Source organism: Prionailurus viverrinus, chromosome F1 (genome assembly GCF_022837055.1).
Source record: "Prionailurus viverrinus isolate Anna chromosome F1, UM_Priviv_1.0, whole genome shotgun sequence".
Classification (NCBI taxonomy): domain Eukaryota; kingdom Metazoa; phylum Chordata; class Mammalia; order Carnivora; family Felidae; genus Prionailurus; species Prionailurus viverrinus.
The window spans coordinates 61,773,932-61,786,484 of record NC_062577.1 but is presented as its reverse complement, the minus strand read 5'-3'; the positions used below and the strand labels follow the sequence as shown (position 1 = coordinate 61,786,484).

At 50.1% G+C, this 12,553-nt stretch overlaps 1 protein-coding gene across 6 annotated transcripts in view; it reads right to left on the bottom strand.

Moving 5' to 3' along the window:
• CD244 (CD244 molecule) overlaps positions 1-12,553 on the bottom strand; it is a 53,959-nt gene that overhangs the window by 21,552 nt on the left and 19,854 nt on the right. Inside the window, exon 1 of one of the 6 annotated variants that reach the window (XR_007148025.1) lies at positions 8,969-10,316. The exons of the other annotated variants lie outside the window; for them this stretch is intronic. The gene's annotated coding sequence lies outside the window, so the exon portion shown is untranslated. Of the gene's footprint in view, positions 1-8,968; positions 10,317-12,553 lie in introns of those variants that run through there. 6 annotated transcript variants of the gene reach the window in all.

Here is a 12,553-nt window from a genome sequence, read left to right as displayed (position 1 = left end):
ATATCCAACAAAATTATCTTGCATAAAAAATGAAGGACCAATGAAGAAGTTCCCAAACAAAAGCTGGGAACTGTTGCCAACAGATCTGTCCTGCAAGGCATGCTTGAAGGGACAAAGATGTGAGGCAGTAACTCAAAGCCACGTGAAGAAATATAGAACAGCGCTAAAGGGAATTACGTAGATAACGATAACAGCCAGTATTATTGCATTCTGGGTTTGTAACTCTTCTTTTCCTATCTGATGTGAAAAAAAATACTCAAAACAACAATTATAAATCTATGTTAATAGGCACACAACGTATAAGGATGCAACTTGTGACAACATGAAGTGGGGAAGAGAGAGCTGTACAGGAGGGTTTGTATTCTCTTAAAGCTGAGTTGGTATTAATTCAAACTAGCCCCACCCCCTATCCCCCAGAGGGCAGACAAGACTGGAAGCAGAGTTAATAACTGATCACGTCTGTGTGAGAAAGCCTCCATAAAATCCCAATAGCACAGGGGCGCCTGGGTGGCTCAGACGGTTAAGCATCCGACTCTCGACTTCGGCTCAGGCTATGATCTCACGGTTCGTGAGTTTGAGCCCCACATAGGGCTCCGCCGCACTGACAGTGCAAAGCTTGCTTGGGATTCTCTCTGTCTCTGCCCCTCCCCTATTCTCACACACCTGTGCTCTCTCACTCTCTCTTTCTCTCTCAAAATAAATAAATACACTTTTTTAAAAATCCTTGTTTAAAAAAAAAAAATCCCAATAGCACAGGTCTGGGAAATTTCCAGGTAGGTGAACACGTCCACACCGGGAGGATGACACACCCCCCAACTCCATGGAGACCGAAGGTCCCGCACTCAGGACCCCCCACGCCAGACTTTGCCTTATGTGTCTCTTCATCTGGCTGCTCATCGGTATCCTTTGTCATCTCCCTTAATAAACTGGTAAACATAAGTGTTTCCCTGCTCCAGCATATTAATCGAACCAGAAGAGGGGGGTGGTCCTTGGAACCTTTGGTCTCTAACCAGTTGTTCAGAAGCACAGGTGACAACCTGGGTTTGTGACTGACGCGTAGTCTTGTGGGACTGAGCCCTTAGCCTGTGGGATCTGATGCTATCTCTGGGTAGACAGCATCAGAATTGAGTTGAATTATAAGACGGACACCAAGCTGGAGTCACAGAGAATGGGTTGGGAAAACTCCCACACAGGTGGTGACTAGGAGTGTCAGAAGCAAAGCGTTCTGTGTGAGTAGGAACGAAGACACACGGGAAAGGAAGACAAGAGGGGAAAACTGGGTGGTGTTCCAACACAGTTTTTTTGAAATGTGAGGGGAATGAACGGGGAGCGGAAAGCCAGCAGAAACGGAGCAGCTGAAGATCAGAGATGTCATCAGGGGTCAAGCGGGTCTTGGATGAAGTGGTGATGCCCAGAGCACGCGGGAAAACACCGGCCACGGAAAGGCAGGGGTGGATGGGGTTGCTCATGGGGGTAAACGAGGTGCTTGACATTGGGGAACCCCTCACCGGCGTCTCTGACACTGGGGAATGGCGGCGGGTTGCTGGACTCCCTCCCTGGCATCCGCTTTCTTGCAGAAGGAGGGGGTAGGCTCATGAATGAAGCCTGTGTCAGTGGCACAGACCCTGGGTGAGATGCGGAAGGTCTGGAATCAGCTTTCTGGGGAATAGGAGGATCTGAGGGCCAGAAACAAGGATTCCCAAGACACCTGTTGCTCCGCTGAGGTTGGAGGCTCCGAATCGGTGGTTGCTCTTTGGTGCTGAATTACCCTCTGCAGCCCTCACCAGCCTGGTGTTGCGGGGGAGGCAGGAGGTTGGAACCGGCCGGGGCTGGAAGGGGATGCAGGCGGGGTGTCGTGGGGAAGGTACAGTGGAAAAGTGAGCAAGCAAGGTACTGTATACTGGGTGCTGTGACTCAGTCCCTGTCCTGGGGGGCTTATACACCAAATGGAGACCCAAGAAATGCCAGTGTGAAAACAGAACCTTCGCACAAGGTCAGCCCTGCTGAGTGAGAGATGGAGAAGGTCTGACAGGGAGAGCTGGCTTGTTCAGAGGGGAGAAGCCACAGCAAATTCCGGTGGTCAGGGGAGGCCCCCGGGGCCACCACCACTGCTGTTGCTACTGCTTAGCAGCTCTGGGGCCCCTCTTCCGGTGGTTAAGAGCGAATGGAGTAAAACAGTAGCTCTGCAGAGGGAGGGCAGAGGACAGGTGATCAACTCCACCGCCAACTCGGGACGAAATGGGCAGCCCCCATGGAGGGCGGTCAAGGACTCCAGGGAGTCGCTCAGCCCGGAGCCGGGGTGCCGAAGCTGCAGCCTCGAAAGCCAAGCCGTGCAGCGTCTGCAGTCAGCTCCCTCTGCCTTGGACCTGCTGGTGGAGGAGGGGTGCGGCCTGAGAGCCTGGGAGGCAGGCGGGGGAGAGGCTCAGAGCAGTTTGCTTCCACCAGCCAACAAAAGGATGTTGAGGTTTTCTCAGCTCAGGGTTGTGCCACCAGGCTCGGGGTGAAGGCGACGCAGAGGGCAGCCGCTGGGGACTTAGTGAACAGAGCTCAGTGAGATCCCAAAAGTGCTGGGGCAGGGCCGGCTCCAGTCAAAGCAAAATCATAAAGTAGATAAAACACCCTCCAGGGCCCACGTCCCACATTCCCTCCTGTCTTCCTTTTGACTTAGCCCCACCCTTGGGGCGCTTCACTGGCTATATCGACTCCTCTGCTCAGACAAGGCAACCCCCTAACCTCTGTCGACCTTACTCAGCCCATGCCCTGCTCCCCAACTCCTTGTATCAGTTAACTGGATCAGCTCATTTCTGCTATCTTTCTCCAAGGTAACAGGTGCACTTGCTTTTTGTTTCCCGTTCAAACCCTGTGTTTTCCCTACATCCGTTCAGCTGTCCCTCTGCTCACAGTATCTTTCTACCTTGTCCCCAACTCCTAAGCAATTCTTCATCCTTTAAGGCCACCCCCAGGCTCCCCTCTCCCACCAGAAGCAATCTCCATTTTCTCAGCTCCCACTGTGCTCTAAATGAATCTTGCCCATCAGTGACACTGAGTGTTTTCTGTCTTCCCTTATCATCGCTGCCGCGCAAGCCTGTTTTCCTCCGTCTGAAAGATTCTGAAGGATACGATCAACAGGTTCCATCTGTGCTTCACCCACAGAATCTCTCGAAGTTCTTGGAACACAGTACTTAGTGAAGTTGTTTATTTAATCAATTAAATTCAAGAATGCATCTCGGCTAACTGCCAGAAAGGACTCTACTGTAGGGATTTCCACAGAGAGGTGGTTCCCTGGGCTGTGACCTTTGCCTTCCAGGCTCCCCACCCTCGAGCCTTCACTTCCCATTTCTAGGGCCTCAAAACAAAAGCCAGCAGCCCTGAAGCATCATGGGACTCTCATATACTGCTTGGTTCAACCATTTTGGCCAATGGTTTGCCAGCATCTGCTGTAAGACTGCACACATACCCCCACGAGTCTAGACATATACTCAACAGATGCATGTAAACAAAAAGCATGTACAATAGGCTCCCAGCAGCATTATTATAATAGGGGAAGGACCCCAAAAACAAACTAAAGATTCATCAGTAGCATAATGGACGAATAAGCTCATACATATAGTCATACATTGAAATGCCGCAGAGTCATATCATACCAGCTACAAGTAATAACACAGATAAATCTCATCAGATGTTGAGCCAAAAAAGCCACACACAGGGCACATAGCACATGATTCTGTTTATATAAAGATCAAACCAACCTATAATGTCAGAAGTCAGAATAATAGTTGTATTTGGTGTTTTGTTTTGTTTTGCTAGTTTATTTGTTTTGTGAGAGACAGAGCACGAGCAAGGGAGGGGCAGCCAGAGAGGGAGACACAGAATCCGAAGCAGGTTCCAGGCTCCGAGCTGTCAGCACAGAGCCCGACGCGGAGCTCGAACCCACGGGCCACGAGAGCATGACCTGAGCCGAAGTCGGACGCTTCACCGACTGAGCCACCCAGGAGCCACTAATGGTTGTATTTGTGAAAGAGAGAAGAGCTAACAAGTGGAGAGAATGTGTGGTAGATACGCAAGTGTGTTCATTTCACAGTAACACACTGAGATGCACGTTTCTCATTTTGCACGCTGTGCTGTACATGTGTCACACTTTAATAAAAATGCCTGTTTACGAAGACAATGGCCCAGCTACTCCTAGAGTGATGTCTATGGAACCAGTTCCCTCCGGGATGGTGCTGCAGCCCCGAGCTCTCTGAGTCCCAGTCCACCCCCTCTGCCTGATGACTTCACCGTTCACTTTGCTTCACGGGAGGTGCAGTGAGGGAGAGATAAATAAAAGGAACGGCAGCCGTCTTAGAACTTGCCTGGATCCCAGCCAGAGGGGTCGGAATCAGAGGCTCCTTCCTAAGAAGTGAAAATTCAACACAATCTGTAAGAGCAGCCAGCAAGCAAGCCTTAGAGTCTAGAATCCATGAAATGCTGCCCCGCCCTTTTGCTTTGTCCACGGCCCCTGGGCATTCACAGTCTAGCATGTCCTTTGGGGTTCGCTCAGTTCACGGCTGTGATTATAGACCGAGTCCTCTGACAGATGTCAGCTCCGTGAACAAGGCATCCATGTAACGATTCACCATTGAATCCTCAACACCTAAGCCCAGGGCCTGGCCCAGAGGCGCTCGGGCACATCAGGGAAGGAGCAGGAATCAAGAGTGTGGAAACAATTAGAATGTTTTACAATACAACATAATAATAGCACTGAATGTCTTGAATGCGTGTTCTTGTGTGTTAAAAATGTTGCCTTCTCTGGGGCACCTGGGTGGTTTTGTCAGCTGAGCATCTGACTCTTGATCTCGGGTCAGGTCACTATCTCACGGTTCATAGGGTCGAGCCCTGCGTCAGGCTCTGCTCTGACAGTGTGGAAGCTGCTTAGGACTCTCTCTCCGCACCACCACCACCGCCCCCACCTCTCTCTATCTCTCTCTCTCAAAAATAAATAAATAAACTTAAAAAAATGTTGCATTCTCCCAAAGATCGTGGTTATGATGGTGAAAAAACGCTCAGAAAAGGGTCCCTCGTTAAAACTTATCATCTCATGCAGAATTCTCTAATTCACTTTTGACTCAATGAATTAGCCAGCAAATTAGTCTCTCCTCTTGAGTCTGATCACCAAACTAAGTGAAACATAGTCCCTGCCTCCAAAGAACTGAGTAACACGAGGGATCATTTTGGGGGGCTCGGTATAAGAACACCTTTCTACGCACGTTATATACCGTACCTTCCCTAATGCTCACACATCGCAATAGAGCAGCCACCACTGTTGACTTCACCTTGTGGATGAAACACTGAGAAACAAGAGGTTAGTTAACTTCCTCAACGCCATGGCGTAGTCTGTAGCCTAAAATCTAGAACAGCTTTTCCCAGTGAAACTCTCCGGGAGACAAATAAACTCTCACTTTATTCTACAGATTCTTTAAAGTAGTCACCCATCTATTCAACCAATAAGGATACATTGAGACTCTAATTATGCCAGATCCTGTTCTAGAGGCTGAAGATACAGCCATGAACAAAACAGAGGAAAGCCCTGGCCTCGAGGATCTTATGTTCCAGTGAGGTAAAGAGGTGCCTGGGAGACGGAAAACAAAGAAGCGAACAGTAGAGCCCACACAAGGGAGATGAGAACTGTGGAGAAAAATAAGCGGAGAGGGAGGTAAGGCGTTGCAGGGTGGCAGGTTGGCACTCTTAGTGGGAGGCCATCACTGAGACAGTGGTATTTGAGCAGAGTCCTGAGGGGCTGCGGGAGCAGGCCAGGCGGCCAGCAGGGGAGCGGCATCCCAGGAGAGAAAACAGAGTGCAAATCCATGGCACGCGTTTCGTGCACGTATCATAGCAGGTCGGGGAGGCTGAATGCAGTGCTATGGGAGAGAGGAAGGGGTCGGGGGTCAGGGAGGCCAGATCTCATAGGCCACTGTGACATGTGTGGCTTTGACTCAGCCTAGAGAAGCCATTGGAAAAAGCTTTGCAAAGCTCGAGAACGATAGAAACTTCTTGCATATATATTATGCATATCAAATTCTTCAGTAAGCCAAGTTTTGTTGTTTTTTAAAGGGTTTCACTGCCATCATATGTCCTGATGGGATGCTCTGAAATAGAGCATCACTGGTGTGGTATTCCTGCCCAAAATGCATAGCCTGGATCACACAAAGCAGCCTCAGACAAACTCAGATTCAGGAGCCTTTCACCAAAACAATGTCTGGTACTCCAAGAATGTCAAAGTCGTGAAAGAAGAAAAAAGGCTAGGGAACAGTTGTAGATTAAAAGACATAACAGGGGCAGCTGGGTGGCTCAGTCAGTTAAGTGTCCAACTGTTGATTTCGGCTCAGGTCATAATCCTGGGGTGGTGGGATCGAGCCCCTTATCAGGGCTCATGCTCAGCTTGGAGCCTGCTTAGGATTCTCTCTCTCCCTCTCCCTCTCCCTCTGCCCCCGCCCAAAAAAGACAGAACAAAAGAAGGAACACCTGGCTGGTTCAGTCGGTAGAGCATTTGACTCTTGATCTCGGTGTTGTAAGTTGTGGGTGCGGAAGCCTACTTAAAAAAAATTTTTTAATAAAAAAACAAAAGACATAACAAAAAAATACGTAACTGAATGTAATATACGATCTTGATGGGATTCCGCACCCGGGAAGAAGGAATGCCATGAAGCCCGTTTTGGAGACAACTGGTAATATGTAAATATGGTGTCTTTGATGGTATCTGTGTTAAATTTACTAAGTTTGATAACTGTGCTGACATAATATAAGAACACCCTTGTTCTTAGAAGATACACGCTACAAAATTTAGGAGTAACAGGGCACAATGTCTACAACTCAGTCTCAAATGGCTCAGCAAAAATTATTATTATTATATTATATTATATATATTATATAACATATTATATATTATATATAATATAATATATATCATATAATATATATAATATAATAATATAATATATATTATATTTATATATATATATTATATAATATATATCATAGGATATATATAATATAATATACATAATATAATAATATATATAAATATATATTATATATTTATATATAATATTAAATTATTATTATTATACATTTATACGCACATATATATATATGGAGAGAAAGAAATAAAGCAGATGTGATGAAAGGTTAACAACTGGTGAGTCTCGGTGAAAGAAACACCAGAATCCTTTGTACTATGCTTGCAACTTCTCTGGAACTCTGAGCTTACTATTTTAAACTTTTTAAGGGTTTAAAAATGACAGCAAATAAACAGGACAGCAGCTTCAATCAGCTTACACCAGGCCAGCCCCACAGACGCGGGGGCACAGCACGAAGACAAAGAAGTTCCTTGAGACCAAAGCCCAGGGGCCCCAGAGCCCGGCTCCTGCTCTCCCTGCAGTGGGTGGGCTCAGCCGTGCCCAGAGACCGTGCCACGGCCCCGGGTGTGGGCACGGGGCCGCCCCTTTCTCCGGTCACACAGGCTCCCCGTCTCAACCGCCTCCACTTCTGCCACTCCCATCCCCAAAGCCAGGCACCAGATCCCGTCAGTCCTGTCTCGGCGTTCCCAGCCGCTTCCAAGGCTCCTAAGACGGGGTTCCAACCCCCCTCTCCTGCCGAGGGTCCTGGGTCACTGGGTCCCACAAGGGCGCACACGGGAACCCAGGCTCCAAAGCTCCCTTCTGCAACCTGTTCCCAGCACCCTCTGCCCTGCTCTGCCTGTATTTGTTATAGATTTGTAAATACAAAGGCATTTGTATTTATATTTACAGCCCCCACCCCCCAGTCCTCCGGAACCTAGACTGTGTCTTTAAGGACGCAGGAGTGCCTGAGATGGGTCTTGACCGGGCTTCTAACGGGCCCTGCACAAACACCGTCCAATGCCCCACGCTCTGCCCTTGGCACCCAGAGGGGGCCCTCCTCTTACTTTCTCAGCCATGATGCCCCTCGAAGAGCCACTGATCTAGAATGCAGGCTCCCATCTCAGAGCACCCTGGACTCCACGTCCGAGAAGGGGGGGGGGGGGGGCAGCCCTCAGCTCTGGAACTTTCCGTATACCATCTCCTTCTTCCCCCCCTTCCCGACCACCTGACCCAAGCCAACATTCCCCAAATAATTCTCAGATCCCTAGGAGCGCCTGCGGGGCTCAGTCGGTTAAGCGAAGGACTTCGGCTCAGGTCATGATCTCACAGTTCGTAGGTTCGAGCCCCACATCGGGCTCTGTGCTGACAGCTCAGAGCCTGGAGCCTGCTTCGGATTCTGTGTCTCCCTCTCTCTCTGCCCCTCCCCTACTCACACTCTGTCTCTCTCTCTCTCTCTCTCTCTCTCTCTCTCTCTCAAAAATAAATAAACATTAAAAACATTTTTAATAAATAAATAAATAATAATAATGCTCAGGTCCCTATAGCCTCTGGGCTGCTGGAGGCTGCTGAGGCCTAAGGGACCAGGCCATTCATGTAAAGTGGCTGTTGGCCACTCCCTTCCCCTCCGTGCTGTTTCCCTGCCTCGGGGAGCAATCTATCAGTCTCCGCTTTCCAGAACCACCCAACTTCCTTAGAGAAACCCAAGCCCAGGGGTCACTTCTCTCTGTTGGTAATCGTACCAAATTAGAGCAGATTTCCTTTGTCCTTCTTGCAGCCAGCAAAGAGGACGCTTTCTCCCCACTATACAGAAAAGTCAATGGAAGCCAGTGGAAAGGAATCTCCTTGCCCCGGGCTGCCCGGATTGCCGAAGGCATGGCCAGACAGACAGGCTTCTCAGGGGCCTCCCACACCAGGGCCAGCCCGTTCCGTCCTAACCAGCCCGCCCGGAGCTGTCAGGAGCCACCCAGACTCACACTTGCAGGTGACCACGTAAGTGGGCACGATCCAGAGGTTCAGGGTTCCACTCCCCCTGCGGGCCCCAGTCCCAAGTGCAGCCTCTCCCCCACCCACGCCAGGCTGGGCCTCCTTACCTTGGCCCTGAAGCCCCTTGAGGAACAAAAGTGTGAGGACGAGAGCCAGCCTCCACATCCCCAGAGGACAGACGGGTCAGCCGGCTCCTCTCCCGCCAGACACGCTGCTGGGCACGGGCTCAGCTGCAGCCAGCCAGCAGCAGAGTGACTGACAGGGGAGCAGAACTGCCTTGCTGTTTGTCCGGCCACAATTTCCTCAACTCAAGGCTGTTCTCAGCGGCTGAGAGCTAACAAGGCCACTGAGAAAGTCCCAGTACCTGGACCTGGTCCGACAGTTCATACAAGCTGAGCTTTCAAAGTTGGCCTCAAGTGGGCGGGTGCTGAGAGTTCACAGTGACTCACAAAACCAGCTTCCAAATCCTGTCCATCGCTCTGCCCCAGCAAGGCTTCCTTGTTCAAAGAGCAGACTCCCAGGACATGTTCGGTTCTCTCCCACCTCCTGGCAGCGTGCAGAAGGCTGCATGGGGACCCAAGAGCCATTATCCCACACTGCCCCCATTCCAACAGGCACTGTGAAGGTGGGAGGGCTGGGGGCGCGTGGGCTGAGAAGTGGAGCCCTGCCTAAGGGGGTGAAATGTGGCAGGAAAGGAGCAGGGGACCCCAGGGAGGTCGAAGAGCTGGGTAAGCTCTCCAAGTTGATACCCGGGTCTAAGCACAAGCCAACTGCAACGTCTTTACCTAGACTTGCTTTTGCTTGTTTCCTATCTGTGCTTCTATATCCCCTCCTTTCCTCTTTTTCTACTTTCCCGCAGCGTCCTCTCTGCCTCTCTTGCCTTCTGTCACCCAGACAGGACACAGACCTGCCTTTGCTGTGCCTCCCCGCCCACACTTCAATCCCACCCTCCGGGAAGGCCAGGCAGCTTTGATCCTTCTTAGGCCCCCATGGAGGGGCACAGGCGGTGGCCCCACCTTCCCCAGAAAGCATTCGCTTTGAGGCCTTCCCCCAGAGGCCCCCTGCCTTTTTCTTTCCTCTGATTTCCCCGTCGCAGCAAATACTTTCAGTTCCCTTTAGGTCAGTCCCGTTCTTTTTTCATCCTTTGATCCATTTCCAATCACCCCAGCTGAAGCTGGGCTGAAGGGAGGCAGACTAGAGCCTTGGCTACCGAGGAAGGAAGCAGAGTGTTCCGGACAGAGCGCAGAATTGGAGGCAAAGACATAGTATACTTGAGTGTCAGGTCAGCAACTTAACAGCCTGTGTGATCCTGGCCAAGTTACCTTCCAAGCCTGTGGGGTCGGTCCTTGGCTCGGGTTCCTCGCAGGCTAGTTTTCAGGATCAAATCAAAAACTGTAGCTGAGAGTACGCATGAAAAAAACTCTGGACACAGGTAAGGTTCCATGGTTTTTTTTTTCTTTTATTTTAGAGAGAGAGAAAGAGGGAGCCGGTGAGTACGAGTAGGGGAGGGGCTGGGGGAGGGAGGGAGAGAGAGAGAGAGAGACAGAGAGAATCCCAAGCAGGCTCCATGTTCAGGGCAGAGCCCCACACGAGTCTCGATTCCACAACCCTGGGATCATGCCCTGAGCTGAAATCAAGAGTCAGACGCTCAACTGACTGAGCCACCCAGGCGCCCCCCTTTTATTATTTTTTGTTGCATTTCATTTTTCTTAATGTAGCCCTGCGTGACTTATTCCAGCTGGTGCCATGGCTGTCAACTGTGCTGTTCTATGTCTCCTCCCAAGGGGCAGCCCCCACCCTTAGATGAGGCCAGAGCCCATCTAAGGGTGCTCTTGATGCCCTTGACCTCGAGAAGGGGTGCTCAAGACTGATGCAATAAGAGTAAATTTCCTGCCACAAAAGATGGGGGACAAAAGCCAACCGTTCAAAGCAACTAACCAGTAACATTTACGAACCGGCTTCACCGATCCCGACCCCAACACCAGCTCCATCCTGTCTCCATCAGTTGCGTGGATGCCCCACCAACCCCTGGAAATGAACTGGGACCAGACATACCACTTGGGTCTTGTGGTCTTGTCAGCTAGAATGCAACGGGAAGTTACTCAAATCAGAGAGCTGAAAGCTATCAGCAGAAGGGAGGAGGGGAAGGGACAAAAGCAGGGAAGGAATGTGTTTTGTTTTGCAGAACTAACAGTTCTGCCCAAAGAGATGCCCAGCTAGGTGTGCCTCGCCTGATCAGCCCCTGATGCAAGCCAGCGTGAGCTGGGTTGGAGCCGAGGACCCCTGAAGAAGCCCCCCTAAGTTGTCCTGAAATTACCCTTAGCTCATCATAATACTAAGATCTCCTCTGGGCAGAGTTTTCTGCCACTCTTCGAACATATGTGGTATGCACCAGCCTGTTAACACACTAGGCGTGTGCGATTGAACTGAAGTGCTTTTGTAAGCTCCCTGCCCAAGTCTCCTAACACACTGAATGAAGGCTTCCTGTACTAACCCCACGGGAGACAGCCCTTTGAGAGCTCTCCCCCTGTCTCCTTACTTGTAGCAAGTAATGAAAAGTTCTTTGTTTTCAAACTTCCTTGGGGTGTACTCAGTGCATGCACCCCAAGCAGCGAGCCTCTTGAGTTCGGTTACAGTCTTAACCATACTCTACCACATGATAACTGCTATTCGTCTCCACGCTGCCCTGCCTGACACTGAGTGATTCATCATGAAGTCTGTGCTCTCCCTAGCTAGTGTTTCCAGAGCCTGGCCCAGTGTCCGGTTCTTAATAGTCAGTTACAGAGTGTTGAGGGCTGAAGGAATGAATGATTTCCCTAACGAAAGCATTTCCGTCCATCCTGAGACAGTGCTGGTGAGCTAATCCATTGACATCCTGCCTTCATGGGGTTTAGAACTCGCCCTGCAGGGTCCTCGTACGGAGGGCCCTTCTGTGCAATTCGGCCACTTTAGCGTGAAGAACCAAACCCCTACAAAGTCCACCTGAACTCAAGGACTCCCATAGCCCCACTTCCCATGCATAGTCTCCAGGTCTCTGTGAGTCTGGGACATCGACAATTCAGTGACCATCCAGGAAGTGCAGGTTCATCAAGCCCTCCCTCTCACCCTTCTTTTTCTCGAACCATACTGGCATCGTGTTTCGCTGAGTCAGGGTCGTTCTTGTATCTGAGCCCAACTGCAAAAGTCACAAGTCACCGAGACCACCCACCTGTAAGATTAATTATACGTTTGGTGTCCCTACGACCCCCTTCAGTTCTGATAATTCACTAGAAGCCGCTTTAACAACCATTAACATGTGAGATACCTATGCCCTTTGACCTAGCAATACCCCCTCTTTGAATTCACACAACAGAAATACTCCAACGCACCAAAAATATTTTCACTAATGTCCAAAGCTAAGTAAGTTTCTTTCTTACAACACTGTTCAGTGAAAAAACTGAAAATAGCCAAAATGTTACTAAGTAGGGAATTTTTTTAAATGGTGTATTCATTCTATACTATAGTATATTAAGAAGGCTTTAGGGGCACCTGGGGGGCTCAGTCGGTTGAGCGTCCGACTCCGGCTCAGGTCATGATCTCACAGTTCGCGAGTTTGAGCCCCACGTCGGGCTCTGTGCTGACATCTCGGAGCCTGGAGCTTCAGATTCTGTGTCTCCCTCTCTCTCTGCTCCTCCCTTGCTCATGCTCTGTCT